The sequence below is a fragment of the Peromyscus californicus genome, unplaced genomic scaffold (genome assembly GCF_007827085.1).
Source record: "Peromyscus californicus insignis strain IS unplaced genomic scaffold, ASM782708v3 Scaffold_23__1_contigs__length_62951481, whole genome shotgun sequence".
NCBI lineage: Eukaryota > Metazoa > Chordata > Mammalia > Rodentia > Cricetidae > Peromyscus > Peromyscus californicus.
The window spans coordinates 45,371,777-45,393,161 of record NW_026294534.1 but is presented as its reverse complement, the minus strand read 5'-3'; the positions used below and the strand labels follow the sequence as shown (position 1 = coordinate 45,393,161).

General features: G+C 36.0%; 1 protein-coding gene across 1 annotated transcript in view; it reads right to left on the bottom strand.

The window, feature by feature from the left end:
* Gpm6a (glycoprotein M6A) overlaps positions 1 to 21,385 on the bottom strand; it is a 275,020-nt gene that overhangs the window by 135,889 nt on the left and 117,746 nt on the right. The window lies entirely within an intron of this gene.

Genomic DNA, 21,385 nt, shown 5'->3' with positions numbered 1-21,385 from the left:
AACTACTCTGAGATTTCATCTTACACCCAGCAAAATGGCTAAGATCAATAAAACAAGTGACAGCTCATGCAGGCGAGGATGAGGATGTGGATTAAGAGGAACACTCATCCATTGCTGGGGGGAGTACAAGCTTGTACAGCCACTATGGAAATCAGTGTGGCAGTTCTATCAGAAGATGGAAACAGATCTACCTCAAGATATAGCTATACCACTCAGTCATATAACCAAAGGATGCTTCATGCTACCACAGAGAAACTTGTTCAGCCATGCTCACTGATGCTTCATTCATAATAGCCAGAATATTTACAATGAAGTATTACTCAGCCTCAAACAACCCAGGCTCTTACCAAGACTATGGGTTGCTCTCCACAAACTGACAGCAAGGCCACATTGCTGAAGACAACACCTACACAACTCAGTGAACATAGAGAAGTTAAGCTGATGCCTACATAGAGCCTTCACCCATACATTCTAGAGTCTTTGGTATAGGAAGGTACTCTATAAGCTACTAAAAAAGAATGTAAACACCAACCCAGCTACAAACCCTTTGATACGTCATTATGCCCTGCCTGCAAGACATGCTAGGGAAGTGGTGGCATAAAATTTGTGGAAGTAACCAACCAACATCTGATTTGACTTAAGGGCCACTTCACAAGATGGAACCTGTACCTGACACTTTTTGGGGGACCAAAAACCTGAGACTAGATAGCTGAGGCACCTATGGTAAAACCAAATACTACTGTTCTAAAAAAAACCTTTTTAGGGATAAAATGACTCTGAATGACATTCTGCTGTACTCATATATCTGTGCCTTGCTTAGCCATCATCAGAGATGCTTCCTCATGAGGCAGATGGGAACAAATACAGGGATCCACAAGCAAGCATTATGCAAAATTGGAGACTTTGGAACACTCAGCCTTAAACGGGTCTCTATTACATCCCTGCCATCAGAGCTGAGGAAGTCCTAAAGACAAGACAGAAAGAGTTTAAGAGCCAGAAGGAATGGAGGACACCAAGAAAACAAGGCCATCTAGATTAACATGAGCAAAACACATATGAACTCACAGAGACTGAGGCAGTATGCACAGTGCATGCACAGGTCTGCACCAGGTCCTCTGCAAATATATTATTGCTTCAAGTTAGTGTTATTATTAGATTTCTGAGTGTGTGAGTGAGTGGGTCTCTGATTCTTGTGCCTCTTCTTGGGCTCTTTTCTTAGTGTTTGTTTGTCTTGATGTTTTAGTTTTTGCTTTATCTTATTATATTCCATTTTATTATTATCTCTTACAAAGGCTGTTTGTTCCTAATGAGAGAGAGAATGGAAATGGGTCAGGATGTGAGGGGAAGAGGGGAGGAGCTGAGAGCAGTAGAGGGAAAGGCAACTGTAATCAGGATACGTTATGTGAGAAAAAAAGTTCCATTTCTAACAAGGGAAAAAAAGAGATAATCCAAGTCAATAAAATTGACATGAAAAGATAGACATTCCAAGAGATACAAAGGAAATTCAGAGACTCATAATGGCATAGTTTAAAAATCTTTCACTACCAAGCTAAAAATCTAAAAGATGGATAAATCTCTAGATTTATAGGGCTTAACAAAGTTAAATCAAGATGAATAATAATTTATACAGGCCCATAGCATCCACTGAGACATAAACAGCAATTAAAAAAAAATCCCTCTAGTACAAGCCCAGGGCCAGATAGGTGAGCACAGAATTCTACCCTATCTTCAAGGAGGATCCAACACCTCAAGCTATTGTGAAAAACAAAAAAAGTAAGAACATTTCCCAATTTCTATCAAGATTCTCAAAAGTTTTAATTAAAGAAAAATCATGGCTTATTGTACCTGTCTTCAAAATATATAGCCAACAAGCTGCATCCTGAGGCTTAGAGGACCCAAAAGGTATTAGTTAATATAGAAATTCATCTCTGACTCCTGTGGAGGAGGTATGTGTGCATGTCAGCATATCCATACATAAGCATATTATGATAAAGATTTTGATGTACAGGACTGTGTGATTTCAAAGTATCCACACTTTCCATCATAAACTGTTATGTTCTAAGTATATCTATCTGGTGACTGTTCCGCAATTAGGAATTAGTAATAGAGTAGTTAAAACATTATGTTGATTTTTGATTGTCCCTAAAACAAAGGTGAGTAAATGGACAGAAATGAATAGTAAAAGGTGATAATGACTAGCGATCTATGAACAGTTTACAGAGAAGGCAAGCAAAATATATACCTTGTCAAGTGAGTTCAGAATACCTCTTGTATGTCCCCCTCCCAAAATAAGAAGAACTAATTCAAGCAAGTCTCTCATGGCTCAACAGACAGCGTTCCCTGAGTTTCTTGCTAATAAAATGTGTCTTACAATAGGCATGCCCATATGTACAATTCAGGAAGTACAGGAAAAGGGAGAACTCACTAGACTTAATTCTAATACTGATTTTTATTATTAAAAGCAACCATTTAAGGTACTCTGTTATACAAGAATGTGTATTACTAGCTCTTTATATAACTGTAATCAAGGAAGTTTTTTCTCTACTTCCTTAAAAAAAAGAGCATATTGATGCGTGTCCTACTAGCTTCCTAAGACATTCATACAAAATGCTGTGTACTGTCCTAAATTTTATATAAGATATCTCAACTTATGCTTGATGTGGTAGATATCATTTTACAAAAAAGTGAAGGAAATGAGGTTTTTGAAAAATAAATTTTCCAAACAACAGAAGAGACAAAGTCTCATGACAATATATATATAGTATATATATATATAACATGATGCAAAATCGTTGTTAAATATGAAATACATCATATGCATAAAAATACAGCTGTAATAGACCACCAGATTTAATTCATAATAATAACAAACCATTTCATTAAGGATTGTCTCATGACTATCACAGTTCTTAGTATTTTTAGCAACAGTAAGTCTATATGGTGGTATCATCCTCCTCTTACAGATGTGAAAACAGATGGGCAAAAATGGCAGAGCTTGTGTGAGAATTCAGGTAGTCTGGTTCATAAGCCTGTGCTATGGCTATAGCCCTAACGTCCTGTGAAGTAAAATGATTGCAAATATATTGATGATATCAACAGGCTTAGGGAACCATTGGCAGATGATTTTCCTCGCCTAGGAAGCTTTTAGCCATTCTCTACACTGTTAGGTTAGCCGATAGAAATTCAGGTACAGCAGAGTTCAAACGATAGCTTTGCAAGCTAACCCCGTGCCTTCTCCATAACCTCTTTACCTTCCTGTCTCTTGTTTGTAAAGAGAAAAACCAAAGCTATTCAAAGATGGTTTGGTGAGGATCAAGTGTTCACACAGGTGTTGGCATGGCTGTGGGTAGCACTTAATGGCTCAGTCTCCTTTCTCGAGCCTCAAAGGTGTTGTCACTTCCAATGATTTACACTCCCTTAAGCTATTTAGGGAAAGATAAGAGAAGCCTCAAGTAATGAAAGGCTAGTGTTTAAAGCAATTTATATATATATTTTTTGATGGGTAATTCCTTTTTAATTTTAATTTTATTTTATAATTTAATTTTACATATCAGCCACGGATTTCCTTGTTCTCCCTCCCCCCCCCCCCCCCCCCCCCCCCCCCCCCCCCCCCCCCCCCCGCCTTCCTCCCAGCCCACCCCCCATTCCCATCTCCTTCAGGACAAAGACTCCCCTGAGGATTGAGTTCAACCTGGGAGATTCAGTCCAGGCAGGTCCAGTCCCCTCCTCCCAGGCTGAGCCAAGTGTCCCTGCATAAGCCCCAGGTTCCAAACAGCCAGCTCATGCACTGAGGACAGGTCCTGGTCCCACTGCCTGGATGCCTCCCAATCAGATCAAGCTAATCAACTGTCTCACTTATCCAGAGGGCCTGATCCAGTTGGGGGCTCCTCAGCCATTGCTTCATAGTTCATGTGTTTCCACTCGTTTGGCTATTTGTATTTTCCTGGCTCATCAAGAAATTTGCTTTTGTAAAAGTAATGATATCTTATCTATAAATAAAACTTTTTTTCCTCCCTAAACCAGTCTATATTTATTTTCTCAACAGCCAGTATATTTGACGTGAAAGACTGGTAGAGAGCTTTAGTTTAGCAATTCCTGGTTCAACCTTTCATGTCATAAGTTGCCCTAAACAAATTCGGTCACAAAGTAGAAATGTCTATTATTAGACACTGTAGGAAGGCTGTTATGTACAGTTTGCTAATAAATCACATTGAAATATATGTATATGCTATCCATACTTTAAATAATTTCCAAGGTTTAGTAGGGAAACTTTGGGACATATTTTTGTTTATTTTTGAAAGCCTTTGTGACCTTACTTTAAAACTTTATTTAAAAAAAAAAACTAAGCAGATAACAATCATATTTTGCTGTGTTAAGACAAGATAATTATTATTATTTGAAAACTATTTTGCCATTTATAAATAAAACAAAACACCTTTTAGAAGAAGGCTTTTCTTATAAATTTTTGATAACCCAAGATGAGTTTTTAATTAGAGTCAACAAAATGCTTATTTCCTACAAATTTATTACCTATTCGTTTCAATTACATTTCTAAACCCTAAATCTGCCAATGAGTTTTGGAATGCCCAAGTAAAACAATTGTTCAAAACATTTAGAAGCACAGTAATATTAGAACAACCACATAAATCATAGAGATTGGCGAGCCGCAGCGGTGCAAATCTGCAATTTCAGCACTCAGGAATCAAGAACTACCTGGGCTAATATAGTAGTAAGACTATAAATTAAAATAAATTTAAAAATTAAAAACAAAAAAACTTAGATTAGGGGGCAGTGGTAGCACAAGTCTTGAATTCCAGCCCTCAGAGACAGGCGGACCTCTGTGATTTTGAGGCCAGCCTGGTCTACAGAGTAAGTTCCAGGACAGCCAAAGCTATGTAGAGAAAGTATGTCTCAGGACAAAAAAGAACTTAGATTTTTATGAATTATTTACGTGAATTAACAATTGTGAGAGTATACTTCATATTATTCATGACAGGTCGGCATCTTCAAGTAGTTTTTCAGTTACAGGTACTTACTGCCTTATAATGGGGAAATGATGAGACAAACGAATTTTAAATTGAAAATATAGTAATTGGAAAATACATCTATTTCATGGAAGCCACAAAATGCCACCACTTAACAAGCTCTTGTTTCCCCCTCCTAATTGAATGGCTGCCTGGGAAATGCATCTTGCTGTCCCTGCACTCAGTGAAGAAAAGATCACCCACCACATAACATGGTCCTGGAAAAGATCAGAGTACACGTTTGACTGAACGTATATGATTTCTGAAATTGCATGAAGTTGAAAAATAGCAATTGGAACCCTTTATACCTGAGGACCATTTGATGTTAAACTCCATCTTTTAATGATGTAGAGTATGGTTTGCAGTCAGTGTGCAGTGATATTTCTTGACTATTTATTTCAGCAGTAAAACATTACTGTATTATTTTAAATGAAAATAAGGCTGGACTGATGGCTCATCAGTTAAGTACAATGCCTGCTCTTCCAGAGGAACCCGTCTAATTTCCAGCTCACAGTCATCTGTAACTTCAGTGCCAGGGATTTTTATGCCCTCTTCTGGCCTCTTTGGGCATTACCAATACATGGTGCACATACATGCAGGTAAAACACCCCTACACATAAAAAACACATTTTTTAACTAAAAGTGTAAACATTTTCAGCCTTTTCTGTACTTGTAGAACAACGTGAATTTATTTTAGTAATAAAAGCATAAGCATATCAAAAATGAGATGTTTTTAAGCTGATTATTTGATAATATCCTTTTATGCAAAAATGTGATGAAAACACAACTCTATGCCAATGCAACAATAATTTGTTTAAAGATTATATTGAGCCAACTGCAATGTACAGCATTAAATCAAATGTCAAATTGAATAATAAAGTCAGTGATATAATTGGATCTTAAGTGATAAAGTGTCCTAAATCACTATTTTACCTGGAAAGCTCCTGGCTAAGAATTTTAATGGGTTTCAGTTTTTGCATAAGGAGATGTCATTAACTAAATTAAAGGCAAATGAGTTACCAGGATTGGTCTTTACTTGATAAATGGGTAAGGTAGATAACAGAGAGGCCAGAATAATTTCCTAAATCATTTTATTGACAACATACTCCTCTACTCATAATGAATATTTATTTGTCATCACTGTGATATGGATGAGCAAAGTCAAAAAGCCCAGTTCTAGGCTTGGTAATGTCCACTGCATGAGATGGATGTCCATCTTCTAGAGATTCACACTGCCATTGATTTGAGCCAGGAAAATGAAAACTGAGAAGGCAGTGAGGAAGAGAGAGAGGATGTTTATGAACACACTGGTTGAGGGCACAAAAGTCAACAAAAATTTGTGAATGGAGAGTAACTCTTGTGCTGACCATGTGACTTCAGGAGCCATCAGCTGGGAGCAACAATGAATGTCACTCTTCTGTTATTAGTCATTGAACATGATTGAAATTGTATTTAACTTCACTGTCTGATCCTAACTAAGCATTAAGCACAGGTATATTTATTTAATCATGTTTGTCACATACATAAATACATAAATGCTGCTTATAACTGCATGTAACCATTTAGGTCATAATATAGAAAACTAATGATGATGATGATACATATGACTTGTAATCCTTATATTGTTCATTTTTATGTGAAGTGAAATATCCTAAAAACATGACATGTTTTACCTCATTTAATCTCCAACACAACTCTGTTAGGTGCTAGCAATAACTTCTTTTTCAGTGTATCAAAAGTGGGATAATTTTATGGAGATTGTTAATAAGTTGCAGAACTGAGATTCAGATCAGGACTCTAGAGTCAATAGTTTTCATCAATTTTAAATAAATACAGCATACACGAAAGAGAAGGGTCATATATATGATACACTATGCCTCCATTTTGTGCTTCTTTACATTTCTTCTATTTTTTGTTTTATTACTAGAATTTTGTTTATTTCTAATGTATTTCTCTATAGATTTTTTTGGCTTGTATTTTCTGGTATTTTTATTGGTTAACCCGTATTATATCCTGTACTAACTGAGCTGAGAAAATAATTGTCGGGCTAATCAAAGTATGCAATTTAATAAACAATATTTATTCATCCCTTAAATGAAAAGGGAATCAAAATTGCTGAAATTGTTTGGTCTACTCATCTCAATATTTATTTTAAATGAATAAGCTTACCTTTACTAGAAATAGAATAACAGCTATTTCTACTTGTTCTTTTATTGTCAAGTAATAATTAAAGCTGGGATTCTATGAAATCACAGGGAGTAGTTAAAATAAATGCTATTTACTTAATAATTAATTCCTGCAGAGATATGTGCAGAATAAATTAAACCACCATATGAAAGGGAAAAGGGATATTTGAATTTAATGTATCACGTATTTAAGCCCAAAGATGCAGGAAAAGAACAAAAATCAATTATTAAGTAAAATTGAAGATCTCTTTGTACGGTCGTCCTGTGTTTGTGGTAACAACTTTTAGACATATTTTTAAAAAAATAAAAGCTAAAACATTAGGTTTACATTCCAAGAATATAAATTACTTGATGTCTGACCCTAGAAAGTAATTTATTTTCTCCCACCAATGTCCAATGAATCAAACACAAATTTCTTAATTAACATTAAAATTAAATTGAAATCTAAAATATCCAATTGAGCCAGATGTCAGAAAAAAGTATCTTTCTGAGTTTTGCAAAATAAATACATGTTAATTGGATTAACTATCATCCCTTTTTATTCTTCTACACTCTTGTGAAGATTCTCTGCAATTAGATTTCTATTTCTTCCATTGTGTTCATAGTGCTCTTTCATAATTCATGGACGACCTTTGAACTTCTTAGGGTGTAACTTACCATCTTAATTCTACTTTACTTCTCTGAAGCTAGACGTTCCCTCATTGATACTCGCTTACATTGGTGATGCCGTACCCTTTCCTCTGATTGTGAAGGATCTGTTTCTCCATCACCTTCCCCCATCTTAAAATAGAGCTTTCCCGTCTTTCCTACCACTTCCTCAGCAAAAAATCCAGCAGTTCATTAAGTAACAAACAAATAAGACAAGATTAATAAGCCAAATTCTGTTTCTAATCTTGATTTTTACAAGCATTTGAAAGTTAAAGCTCAGCTGCAACTTAATAAAAAGAGCTAGAAATTGTGTAAGAGACAGAATGGGGAGGGAGGTTGTGAAATCCTGTCTTCTGGATATGCCAGGGCTACTGCCTTCATCAACTTCTGGTAGCTGTGGTTACTTGCAAAAGATTTGCACAAGATCAAACTGGTGAAAACTGCAGCATGGGCTGGGGAGGAACTTAATAAGTCTTACTCCAGGAAAGAGCCCTTGGTAGCTAATGATGGCTGGAAGAGGGAGAGTCATTTTTATTTGGAAGTTGACTACGCATCAGCAGACCCATGTGTCTATGAGCAGCAGTAATTAGATAAGCTGGAATATATTACAAAACGAAAATTTTAAAAAAGGAGGACACAAAGTTGAGAGGGGGTAGAGGTGTTACAAGGGGTTCTGGAGTCAGAAGTGGGGTTGGGGGATAGATATGATCATAATATATCATATTTATTATGAAAATAGTATTATAATAAAATTATAATTAAAATGAAATAAAACATGCAAAAAAGAGGATATGATTTTTATCTCAAATTAATTATCTAACAGCAAAGAGGAGAATTATTTTTTTTATAAAGACAAAGGACATGTAATACAGCAATGCACTATATAATGTAGCATAGAATTGCTATTCTGAAAATTTTACTCAAGTTAGTATATTATTTCTCTCCAAAACTATTGATATATTGCTTAATATGCATCAGAACTTGTGCTCATTAGTAACAACACAGAAATAAATGAAGCATTTTCCCTCCAACAACTTATAGTCTACTTAAGTCTTGACAGAAGGAAGCAGTGGTAACCATATCAATAAGGAAAAAATTAAGATGTATTTTGTTATTTTTCTATGGTATTTTAATGTGCTTAACAGAGACTAGGTTGTTAGATATTTTGTGTCTTGATCTCTATTTTTTGATTCCTAAAGTTCATATAAACATTTCTGTTCTTTTACATTTTAAGTCATATACAATGTATCTATAATATATTACTGCAAACAGCTTTTTTGTTGCAATAGAAAGAAATGCAAATCAAACAAGATTAAAAAAAAACAAGTAGGGAGTTGTTTCATAATGCACAGTCACAAAGTGGACAGTCAAAGGGAGGAGACGGTCACAAAATGCCTGCCCCCCAAAATGATGAGGAAGGCTCTGAACCTTTGATAGTTTCACATGGTAATGGTGTAGTCCACATTCCAGATCTCTTCAGAGTGAGAAACAGGATTGTCAACAGCTGTTAACTTCAATAGCCATACTTCAAAGCAGCAGCAGAAAGGCTAACGTTTCTCTTTATGTTGATGAGAGGTTTGCTCCCTGGGGATGATGGAGATGACTCCCCAGACTCCAGTAAAGCTTGGGAAGCAATGAGAGATGCATGTTTGGGATAGACTTTTACCAAAAGGGCAAAAGTAATCATCATAGTAACTCTGATTAAAACTATTAGAATGGATAAATAATCCTGCAGGGACTGTGAGTGAGATAGAATTAAACAGAGAAAACAAATAAAAAGAAAGAGGAAGCAGAAGAATAAAGAACCAATTCAAAAAACTGACAAATGAGAGAAAACGGCATGTCCAGCAAGGCCTAGGTCTCGGTCCTCTTCGCTCCTCAATTTCTAACCCCTGCAGGAACTCTGTTCAAACATTCTGAAACTCTATATTAATGTGAGTCTCTATAAGTGGTTTGATTTCCAGTCATCTTTATTCCAGCCATACAGCAACCCTCAGTTTTTCATGCTTTTGTATCTAGCCAATGGATAATCCTCTTTGAAATAAGAATGACGCGGGGGAGGGGCTTAGACCTGCCTCTACTGAAGGTACCAGGCTCTGTGAACTCCCCATGGGAAGCCTTACCTTCTTGTAGGAGGGAATGGGGCATGGGTTGGGGGAGGGGAGGCCGAAGGGGTGGGAAGAGGGAAGAGGGGGATCTGTGATTGCTTTGTAAAATGAATAAAAAAACTTTTTCTTAGAAAAAAAAAGAATGCATAAACATACAGATAGGTAAATATTTTCATCAGTCTTATCCGGGTTTTCCACTATTTCTAGCAGAGAGGTTGAGATATGTTATTTTCCCTTTAACAAATAAGGAAATTAGGGACTAAAAAAATTAAGCAGTATGCCTGGATATGTGGATCATATGGAGTCACGGTAGAGACTGATTCATTATGACTCTCCAATCTTTTTTTCTGTTTGGTTAGACCAAACTAATTTTGGTCCCTTGTGAACACCCATAATCGCTACGCCCAGTCCATTGTCATGTCTAAGAAAGGAAGAACCATAAACAAAATTAAGTTCGTAAGTCCTTACTTTGGCCATCAAGATTCAAACATGGTATCGTGACTTATAAACGAGGAAACGGTGTGAGAGGACTCCAAGATCCTTTTAGAGAAATGTTTGAGCATCAAGGGATGGGGCTTGTGCCCTTCAGAATAGCAAGTCCTGCTGGCTGGAGTCTAGTCTGGGTGTTCCAGAGAGTTCCACCCTCCTGGGATTTGTGCAGCTCTATTCCCAGGGGCATGTGGAAGGAGAACTTCTGTGACTGCAGTGGACACGTAGTGCTTGTAGTGCTTCCAGAGACACTGCTGCCTACTCCCCGGAAAGGGATGTGTTGAGGTTTACTCAACTATTTATTTGTCAGGGCTCTAATCTGAAAATGAGGGCCTGGTCTTTGCAAAGCAAAGCAAAAAAAAAAAAATCTGCGATAGAATGTCCTCCATACCTCAAGTCTGGCATCCAGCCCAGCGCCGGGGAAGGGCTACTTGACACTTCTGAAGAAGGACAAAAGACTCCAGCACCCTGAGAATTGCTCAACTGCTTTTTTTAGTTTGCTTTATTCTTAGCTTGTTTATTTGCTAGGGTGGTTAGAAAAATCTTTAAGAAGTGAGAAGGGCTGCAGAATGCTCAGTGCTCCTACTCAGGGACAAAGTTTGCTAGCCAACGTACAATGTTTGGGCTCTGACCTTCCCACATTGCTTTTCCCTTACCGGCTGCTTTTGTATGGAGAGTGTACTGTAAACTTCCACAGCTCAGTTATGTACACCATGTCTTCATTATATTTCTAATCCAGAGGGGAACGGATTAAATGATCAGCACCCACTCACCTGGGCACGTTCACCCTTACTAAGAGTTTAAAACCAGGAAAAAAAAAAAAAGAGCACCTTTTCTAAGTTTACACTAGCAAGACCTGAGAGGCCCCACCACAGAAATGAAAATTTATGTAGGTTAGAATCAATAGAATTAGTAGTATCATAATTACCATTAAGACACAAATCTCTTCTTTATTTTATTAAAACTGAGTTACATTACATGTTTCTCCCAAAGATAGGTTAGGATAATGAAACATAAAGATAAATGGCTTGTATTTCTCTTTCATTCTATATATTGCAAACTAGATCAAAAGCCCTGAATCCAGGCTATGGTACTTCCTCTCTTCATCACCTACTATGAATCAGCTGTCCCCTCTTTTATGACTCTCCACATTCCCTACTGACTCACTATGGGTTCTATCCAGTTTGAGTTCCTGGCTGGTGAAGGCAGGGCACAGAACCATATCACATTGTCTTGGGTGCTTGTGAACATTGCCAGGTGTCTCCGTTCTGGTAAGCCACAGGTATAGTGTTTCACCTTGGGAACATACCAATATGTGAACAGCATGTGAGGGTATAGTTCACTGAGACACATTTACGTGACTAGGAATCAAATTTTATAGCATGTTGAAAGTTTATTTTCTTAACCATTAGCTGCTGTATGTTAATTTTCACAAAAACACTTTACTCCCTTGGAGAATATAGCTGCCTTGGGAGAACACATATCATCGATTTTATTTTATTAATTATTTTGTTTCTGTGTATATATGTTTGTGTGCTTGTGTGTAAATGCACCACATGTCTGTACATGTCTATGGAGGCCAGAAAAGGGCACCCAAACCCCTGGAATTGGAGCTAGAGGTGGTTGTGAGCTACTCTGCGAGTATGGGGACTGAATGAGGGTCCTCTGCAAGAGCAGTAAGTCTTTTAACTAATAAATGATTTCCATCCCTAGATATCATCTTTTTTGAGCTTTTATTTTTATTTATATGAGTGTTTTCCCTGCATGTGTGTCTGTGCATGCAGTGCCCATGGAGCCCAGAAGACAGTGACAGATCCCATGGCCTTGTAGTTAAAGATGGTGGTTAGCTACCATGTGGATGTTGGAAAACCAATGTGGGTGCTGTGGAAGACTAGCCATTGCTCTTACCCACTGAGACATCTCCCCAGATTCAATTACAATCTTCTTTATTGTGAATCACAAGACCATGCTGAAGAAGCTTTAGACTCTAGACCCTACTCTGTAAATACTGAACCAGAAAATCTAAGGAATGAGATACAAAAATATATTTAAAGTAATAGTCCTCTCTATTTGCATTTTTAATCCCCACTATACTACCAAGAAGATGCTCATACAATCACACACAATCGTGTGTGTGTGTGTGTGTGTGTGTGTGTGTGTGTGTGTGTGTGTGTGTGTGTCCCCTTGAGTGCATGCATGTATGTGGGGGCACTATATATGAACATAATTGAAAAATAAAGCTACAAATTTACCAAGTAGCAAAATGTTAACATAAAAAACATTACAAATTAAAAACGACATTCACTGTTTAAGCCTATATTCACACCAAAGAAAGCAAGATCAGATACATAGATATCAAGTATATGTAAAAGATAGAGGTAAAAGCTATATGTATCTGAACTTTCCAATTCTCTACAATTACTGATTTTGATACAATACAAAGGTATTTACTTGATGTGGTACTGAGGATCAAGTATAGGGCCTTTTGCATGCTAGACAATCCATGCCAGGCAAATTAATTTAAAATCTTACTAACTTTCCAAAATTATATTCAAAACTACCCATCAACATTTACTACTAGAATAAAATGTACTACTGAACTACTACTTTACATTATATATATAAAATGAATTATATGAAATTAGATACTATATATGTGGTTATGATTGCATATAACCCTATTAGTTATATAGTAATTAGATATAATTAATAAAAAGTTTTGTACAATATATTCTTGTACATTTATACACACGAGAGGGGTAAGAATATGCAAGCATAAAAGTGACTTGCTTGTGTTACATTGCTTCCTTTATATTACAAGCTGCAGCAGCCCTGTGACCAGCCCGCCTCTGTCAGTCCTGCTCTCCGTGTTTCCTAGCTGTACTGCCTCTTTAGCTGTCCTTTCTTATCTTTATTTCCAGGTTCTCCTGCTGACTAGCCATAGATCCATCCATCATGTGTTCCTGGATGGCTTTGTGAAGAGTGTACACACACACACACACACACACACACACACACACACACACACACACATGCACGCATGCACTCGCACACAGCTAGACAGTCCTAACTACAGGTGTGGGCCAGGAAAGATGACCTGTCAAGGTGAGCCCTTCCCAAAAGTAGTCTACATTACATGCAGACATGCCACCCTCTTGTAAACACCTGATTTTCTGACACAAGGTGTTTCTGGTTTTTTTTGTTTTTGTTTTTGTTTTTTAACACTTCTAGCCCTCTATGCTCTTATTCACAGCCCTCCCTCAACTGAGACTACATACCTTTACAGAGAACAATCCTCATTATTCTTGGCTCAGTTCCACTTTACTCCTAAGATCCATTATTTAGCTCATTTTCTCACCTACCTAATACCTTTGAAGTGTGTGAGCTGCCAGAAAGTAGTTTAGATAATGGAGAATAAAAATTAAAAAGATAAAAATCTCTCTTGTCTTGGAGCTTATATACAAACACCAGCCAGAAACTTTAAGTGTATTAAGGATCTTATATAAGATAGTGCATTCTAAGGAGACCACTATAAAATAATAGCATAGAAATATGCAATTTTGAGGGTAATGTCTTTAAACAGGCTGGTTAAAGAATGTAGCATCAAAAAAACATGTTTAAGTCAATATTTGGTGAAAGTGCAGATACTAGCCATGGTAGTATTTGGAAGGAGTGATTCCAAGTAGAGACAATGCAAAATTCTTAATGTGGAAATGTCCTGGAACATTTTGCTTAAACAGAGTGAATGTCAGGATAGATTAAACAAAAGCATAAAGGTGAGAATAGGATGTGACATCAGAAAGACGAGGAGGCTGTCACATTTAGTTTTGAAAATCATATTAGAATTTTAAGGTGAAAGCAGCATAACCTTATTTACTTTAAAGTGATCATCACGTATAAGAGAAACAATGAGAGCTCCCCTAAGGTGTTCTTATACTTGCTTCCTGGGGTTTGTGGATAGGATTTTGCAGACAGGACTAAGTTAAAGGGCCTGAAGATGGGCAGTTTATCTAGGTGAGTCTAGCAGAATCACAGCGTTTTCTCAGAGGACACTGCAAGTCAAAATGAAAAAACTGTGACCAACACCTCCAGTCCAACCGCAGAGCATGAGCACCATTTTACATCTGTGCTTGACAGAACCATAAGATAATATTCGTGTTTTAAAATGTGCTCATGTATTAACTGATTTATATTACCAATATTAAACCAAAAGTAAAATAATTTTAAAAACTGAAGATTGGAATTGGATATTGTTTTTATTATCCTCATTTTCAAAAGCATCTTTGCTTTTTGAGCCAATAATTAAACAAATATATTGAATGTACATTAATGGATGTCTTAAAACTTCCAATCTTTAGGGTTTTAAAAGTCTTATTGGGAGAAAAACTGAAAAAAAAAGATGGTAAAGTTTAGTGTTTTTATTTGAAAGCTAAGGATGTTTGTACAAAACCAACTTGAAATTAGTCTATAAAAAGCAAAGCACAGCAGATAAAGCTACTTGAAAAATCTATTTCCATGACAACAGAAAGAGAGCATTAAAGGGTCAGTACACCTCTGCAATATGTTGTGAAAACATTCAGTCATCTCAGATATTTTCAAGATATAATTCTTTATATACATGCTAAATTGCAATGATATGTGACCAAATGAAGGCAGTTGCCCCCTTTTAACAAAAGATTAATAATCATAGGCATATTTTATATTCATTCTGAAAGATGCAGAAATAAAATATAAAACATTTCATGCAAAATACATGCTATTGCTTCGATAACTGCCACATAATTAATCATAAAATATCATCCAAATAATATTGTTTTTAGCTAATGAGTATTGCTTATGAATATAAATGTCACTATAATAATTTTAAAATCCAAAGAAATTGATGGAATTCTATGATATGAGATACATAAACTCAGTTCTGGGAATGAAAATGTTGGGGATTTTGGTTTAGCATACAAAAATGCTTAAGAACTAATTTGGAAAAATAGCTTTCCTTCCTTATGGTAACAGCCATGTTTTGTCCAGAATTCATTTTGGGGGATTATGCTTTCAAGACTTCATAAACTTAAAAAATTCTCCAAAAGCAAATTTAACATTGGATTATGGGAGACAATTTTGACTATGCTATTTTGTGTGATACCTATTACATTACTGTAGTCTGAAGGTGTTCTTATATAAAAGAATTTGGTCTTTGTGCCAACTCTGTATGATGTGGAATAACAGATACTCCTGATATTTCTCCAGCAGGTGAGGTTTTTGATGTTCCCAAGCACTACAATCTATGTGCTCTTAAAAGGAACAGATGCACTGATTGATGTAGCCAGTTCTTTCTCTAATCCATGGTGTCATATTACTGTCCAGTAGTCTCAGATATATAGTAATTACATTAAGTATTTTAATACAAATTTTCAGTGTTTCCTTTTGCTTAGTGTCTTTAAACTTTAATATATTTCTTGAAATGAATTAGCCTAAAGATGAAATAGTGAAAATAAACTACTTAATGTGATTCCATGAATCATATGACTTCAAGATGAGAACCCAATGATATTTTTGTACTACTTTATGTCAAAATATGGCACTTAGGATCCAGGAGCCAAAACATTTTTTTCTTTTTTTTAGCTTTAAACTTGCATAGAGATATAATAAAAATCGCCACAAAACTAAAATAGTTATTCAAGCTCAAAATATAAGATACTTTGGTTAAAGACAAAGAAATGGCACATTCCAATTAACACTCAATGAAATGAAGAATATTTCCCTGAGAAACTAAGATAATGATTTTCGTTGGCTACCCCCAGTAGATGTTTCCACTAGGAAACATAGTTTCTGCATGAACAGAACAATATTCTGCAGTAAAACATCATTAATATTTACTTCTCTGTCTGGTTGACATACTTATTTCTTCTTGCCCACTCTAAGTTTCTGAGACTTTCTCATAGTTGTAAAGCACAACTACAATTTATGTAGCTCTGAAAAAAAAAAAAAACAACATTGCAAAAAGACTGCCATTGTATAAGTTTTCACTGTAATTCCCTGGCCTTTGTAGTCTCAGATAGAAGCTCCCAATGAAAGCCTTTTGCCACATGAATAATTTCCTCTTTACCTCTGAGAGCTAATGAATTCCAACTACCTATTGCTAGGATGAATTGGATGAATAATTTCTTAAATGGAAAGCTCCAGACTTCTTCCTTTTCATTTTATACTCAAGTTCCAAAACTATCTTACAGTCTTCAAAATAAAACATTGCATAAAATTCTTAAAGGTCAAACCAAGTTGTAATTAGTGCTTTAGAAAGTAACTTGAAAGTTCAGTCACACTTCCTGAGTACAGCCACAAATACTGAGGTAGAGTTCTTCTCTATTTTGCTGGAGGGCTGGGCTTTGACTCCAACACCACCACCAGAGAAAGAATTTGGAAAGTTATCATCCCATTGTAGCTTCAATTTTTAGATTAATGTATGTAAAATTATACTATTTCTAATATATCTACTGCAGAGGATCATTCTAAAATTCTTAGAGATAATGTATACAATGCTTTTGATATACATATATATAATATAAAATAATAAATATTGTGATTCAGCGTCTAATACAAATATCTAATAAGTATATTGTTTTCATTATTAACTGAAGAAAATGTTATCATAATAATATTTTGTTTATCTGTAGATGTTAACAAAAGCAGTACTTATACATATATGAAAAGTAAGAAAATGGTAAGAAAATTGAGGGCACATTCTCATACGAAAAACTGATAAGCCACTCAATTTTAATTTCAGATATTTTGTTATTCAACTGAAGGAGGTGGTTGAAGTACCTGAAATACTTCTGCATGATAAGTATTGCTATAATTTCAAAATATATAACTTATTTTGTTAATATTTATGGGCTTCACAGGACAAAAAAATGTTTCCTATATGAAAGCATAAGCCCTGTCTTCCATTCAAACGTAAATGCTAGTTAATCTGGTGATAAATGCAGTACTCCAGATGTCCATGTGCTTCCTCATTCCTCCAAACCTTGCTTAGGTGAGCTGTTAGGACTATTTACAGCCAGTCATGTATAAGCACAGGATATACGTGTCTCTTCTGAGAAGAACAAGGATTTTTATGTTTTTTTTTTTAATGAATGTAATGTTACAGGCAATGGAGACTACTTATGGAAACATTGCCCTAAGTTGCAAAGTAGAGCAGAGTTCCCTTCTGTTCTACATTAGATACCAAACTACTAACTGAAAAAAAAAACTACAAGCCGGGCGGTGGTGGCGCACGCCTTTAATCCCAGCACTCAGGAGGCAGAGCCAGGCGGATCTCTGTGAGTTCGAGGCCAGCCTGGGCTACCAAGTGAGTTCCAGGAATGGCGCAAAGCTACACAGAGAAACCCTGTCTCAAAAAAACCAAAAAAAAAAAAAAAAAAAAAAAAACAAACAAACAAAAAAAAACTACAACAACAACAATTGATGTCTCAAGGCAGTAATATTTGAGAAGTGAATATGATTTCAGTATAATCTCAATTGCTATGGTTAATATAGAGATGGTTTCAGTGACAAAAAAAATGAAAGTAATACCTGTACTCCATTAAGACTAATAACTACATATTAGTATTTGGCAATTCCACTACTTGTCTTTCATTTAAAAAAAAAAAAAACATGTGCATTAGATCTCATTATGTATAAGGTACCATTCCCACTCAAAGTCATTGTCTCAAGAGAAAGTAGAGACACTGATATTTACAATAAAACATAGGAGAAGATATAGATAAGCATTAAATAATTCTGAGAGAAGGAATATGTGTTTTGGTAGAAGGTTTCTGGGAAGAGATATTTGATTAAGGGCTCAAAGAATTGGTGTATTTGGACACAAGTAACAAGATGCCAAAAGTGAAGCTAAGATGAGAAAAATTATGAATAGAGACCTGGTTGAATGAGTCTGGGAAGAATGGAAGATGCAAAAATATTAAATCATCAGTGAGTTGCTGTAGTGGGTAGCCATTCCAGCTTTGATCTGGAAGTTCCAACCCCCATTGAGACTTCGGCAACTGTCACGCCTACAAGGCGGGGCCAAGGGAGGCGCCTGGGGACCCGAGATCTGGATTGGTGGGCGCTCGCTCTGTGGCGGGACCCTGGATAGTGGAGGTGGACCGAGCAGAGCTCCAGAGAACACCGCTGGACTGTGATACACCTTCCCCAGACTCCGCGACCTACCTATCCCTTAATTTGTAAGTTACGCCATTAAATAAATCTCCTTTTAACTACGTGGAGTGGCCTTAATAATTTCACCAATAAGTTGCCATGCACTTTCCTCATACACATCTGTAAAAAACAAAAGTAAATCTGACAGTTACTGAATGAAAGATCAGCTGAGAGCTATGGGAACTTCATTCAAAGGACTTTGGTTAGAAGGTCATGGGTCATTAGCATTTTAATTATAACAAAAAGGGCATCGAAGCATGCCAATAGATAGAAGCTGGTTATAATACATTCTAGAAGATGTAAAAACAAAAGTAATTGGTATACACAGAGTGACAGCTGAAATGCAAAAGAGAGGATGAGTAGAGCATGCTTGTAAATAGAGATTCAAAAGTTTAAGGAAAGAAAATTCTGGACACAACAAGCGAAAGGGGGGTCATATGGATCAAATGATCGAAAGATGCCACTAATTAAACAAACTTTGTGATTAAAGAACAAACATTTGGGGTAAGGCAATTATATATTGTTCGTATTGGCTTTAACAGACTTAGACAACATTTGAGAAAATGTAGGCAAAATCCAGTTTAGGAGATATATGCTTATGGCCTGAGTCGTTAGATGATCTGAGGTAGGATTCTTCAAGATGCTTATGGATCCTAATAGTTGTATTTCTAATGCATTATAATATGTAATTGTATATAAAATAAATACCTATTGTGTATATAGTTGCATGAATATGTACAAGGCATATGGAAAAGAGCATGTGAATAAAAGAAATACTAGTTTCCATATATACTACATATATAAACTAGGTCATTGTGTGGAGACTTCCTCTTCACACCCAACTTCCAATTGCTTTTTCAACTAGAAACATGTCTCTGTGAATAGAGAACATCACTGCAGCCCTTGGTTTTCTTGAGGATTTCATCTCCCAGTTTCTTAACAACCACTCTTGCTGTTCAATTGAAAAGAATATGTTGGTTTCACTGAAGAGAAGTCCTAGCTCCCTCCTTAATCTTGACCGGAATCAGAATGTAGCAGCTTTGGAGTAAGGAAGCCTCACTTCTTTCAGTCCGTTGCCACACCTAGGAGCTGACGGAAGAGGAAGGGCAATTGCAGTTTGCAAGCTCAGTTCGCATGGTGTGGGAATTTTATTCACATTCAAGATCTATTTTGGTTTCCAGTGTGAGTTAATTGTAGTTTCCCAATCTACATTTAACTTTGTCTTTCTTCATTCTCATGAAGCTTCCAGGAAATATGTGTTTGAAATATCAGACATGAAACAGCATTGACCTAATAAACAAATATTGTCAGTGGCCTCACACATGGTAAAACAATATGTAAGGAAAGCGCCAGCCCCCAGGAAATGGTGATATTAAAACAGCAGTTAGAGCAGGAATCCAAGAAAGGAACAAAACAGGCAAATGTGCTCCTATGGGAGATACTGGGCTCCCATAATGTTTGGAATGGAAGCTCTAGTCAGTCTACTACATGTTAAAGGAAATGATGGTGTTACATAGGAGATGAAAATCTCTACTCCAAATATTCAGTATTTCTCTTTGGGATAATTTCATGAAAAGGTAAAAGTGGTGAGAATCTGGAGCATGAAATTTCCTTAGAAAAGAGGATGGAAAATAAGCGGTCATTTAATAAAGCAATTTTATAATTTTTAATGCCTGTAGACAGAAGATTAACATTTTAAAAAGCAAAGAACATTTATAGAAACAAGTGAATGACCAGAAAGATACAAAAGGAAAACACTTTAAGTTTCTTTGTTTTGTTTTCCTTTTTTGGAAGGGAGGGGGCAGGGTCTTATTGTATAGCCCTGGCTCACCTAGAATTCACTTTGTAGCCCAGGATAGCCTCAAATTCACAGAGATCTGTCTGCCTCTGCCTCTTGAGTGCTGGAATTAACATCATTCACTACCACACTTGGCTAGATTAAATAATTTTGAAAATGTTTAGTCCTTTTTCAGATCATAATCTAATCTTTATTCTTGCTCCATTTTCTAGTTTATTAAATGTCAAAGGTAAACCAGTCTTATGGTGTATGATGTTACAGCTTTACCCATGGATGGTTTAGAGTCTGGAAGACCTTTGAATTTGTAATAGTACCAAATGTTTTTATACTCAAATTTGTAAGTGGATTAAAGCATTTTAAAAAATAAAATGAATAAAAGTATGGAAAATAACTTCAGAACACCAATTATGTAATAGTTAATTAGCAACCTTATTTGACCAACAATCTACTTTTTAATATTTTTTAAAGGGGTGTTGGTAACCTGGTCAGTTGTCAGAGTGTTTGCTCAGCATGTATGAACCCCTGAGTTAAAATGCCAGCCCCCATATAAACACAATATGGTGGCCCACTACTCAGGAAATAGAGACTCAGAAGTTCAAAGTTATTTTCAGCTACCTAGCAAGTTTGACACTAGCCTGAGCTACAGGCTATGAAACCTTGTGTCATAATAATAATAATAATAATAATAATAATAATAATAATAATAATAATAATAAGTCTCTCTTGTTCTCAGAAAAATCTAAAAACTTCAATAGCACTGTGAAAATATTAATCAAATGCCTTCTATTACTACAGCAAGATGGAAATCAGAGAGTAGGTGTGTAGCACGAATCCTAATTGGTCTTAATAATAAAAATCCCAAGTCAGATATCAGGGTGAAAGCTGAAGATCACAGAAACAGAGCAGTCAGCCACTAGAAAGACTTCTTACCTCTACCAAATC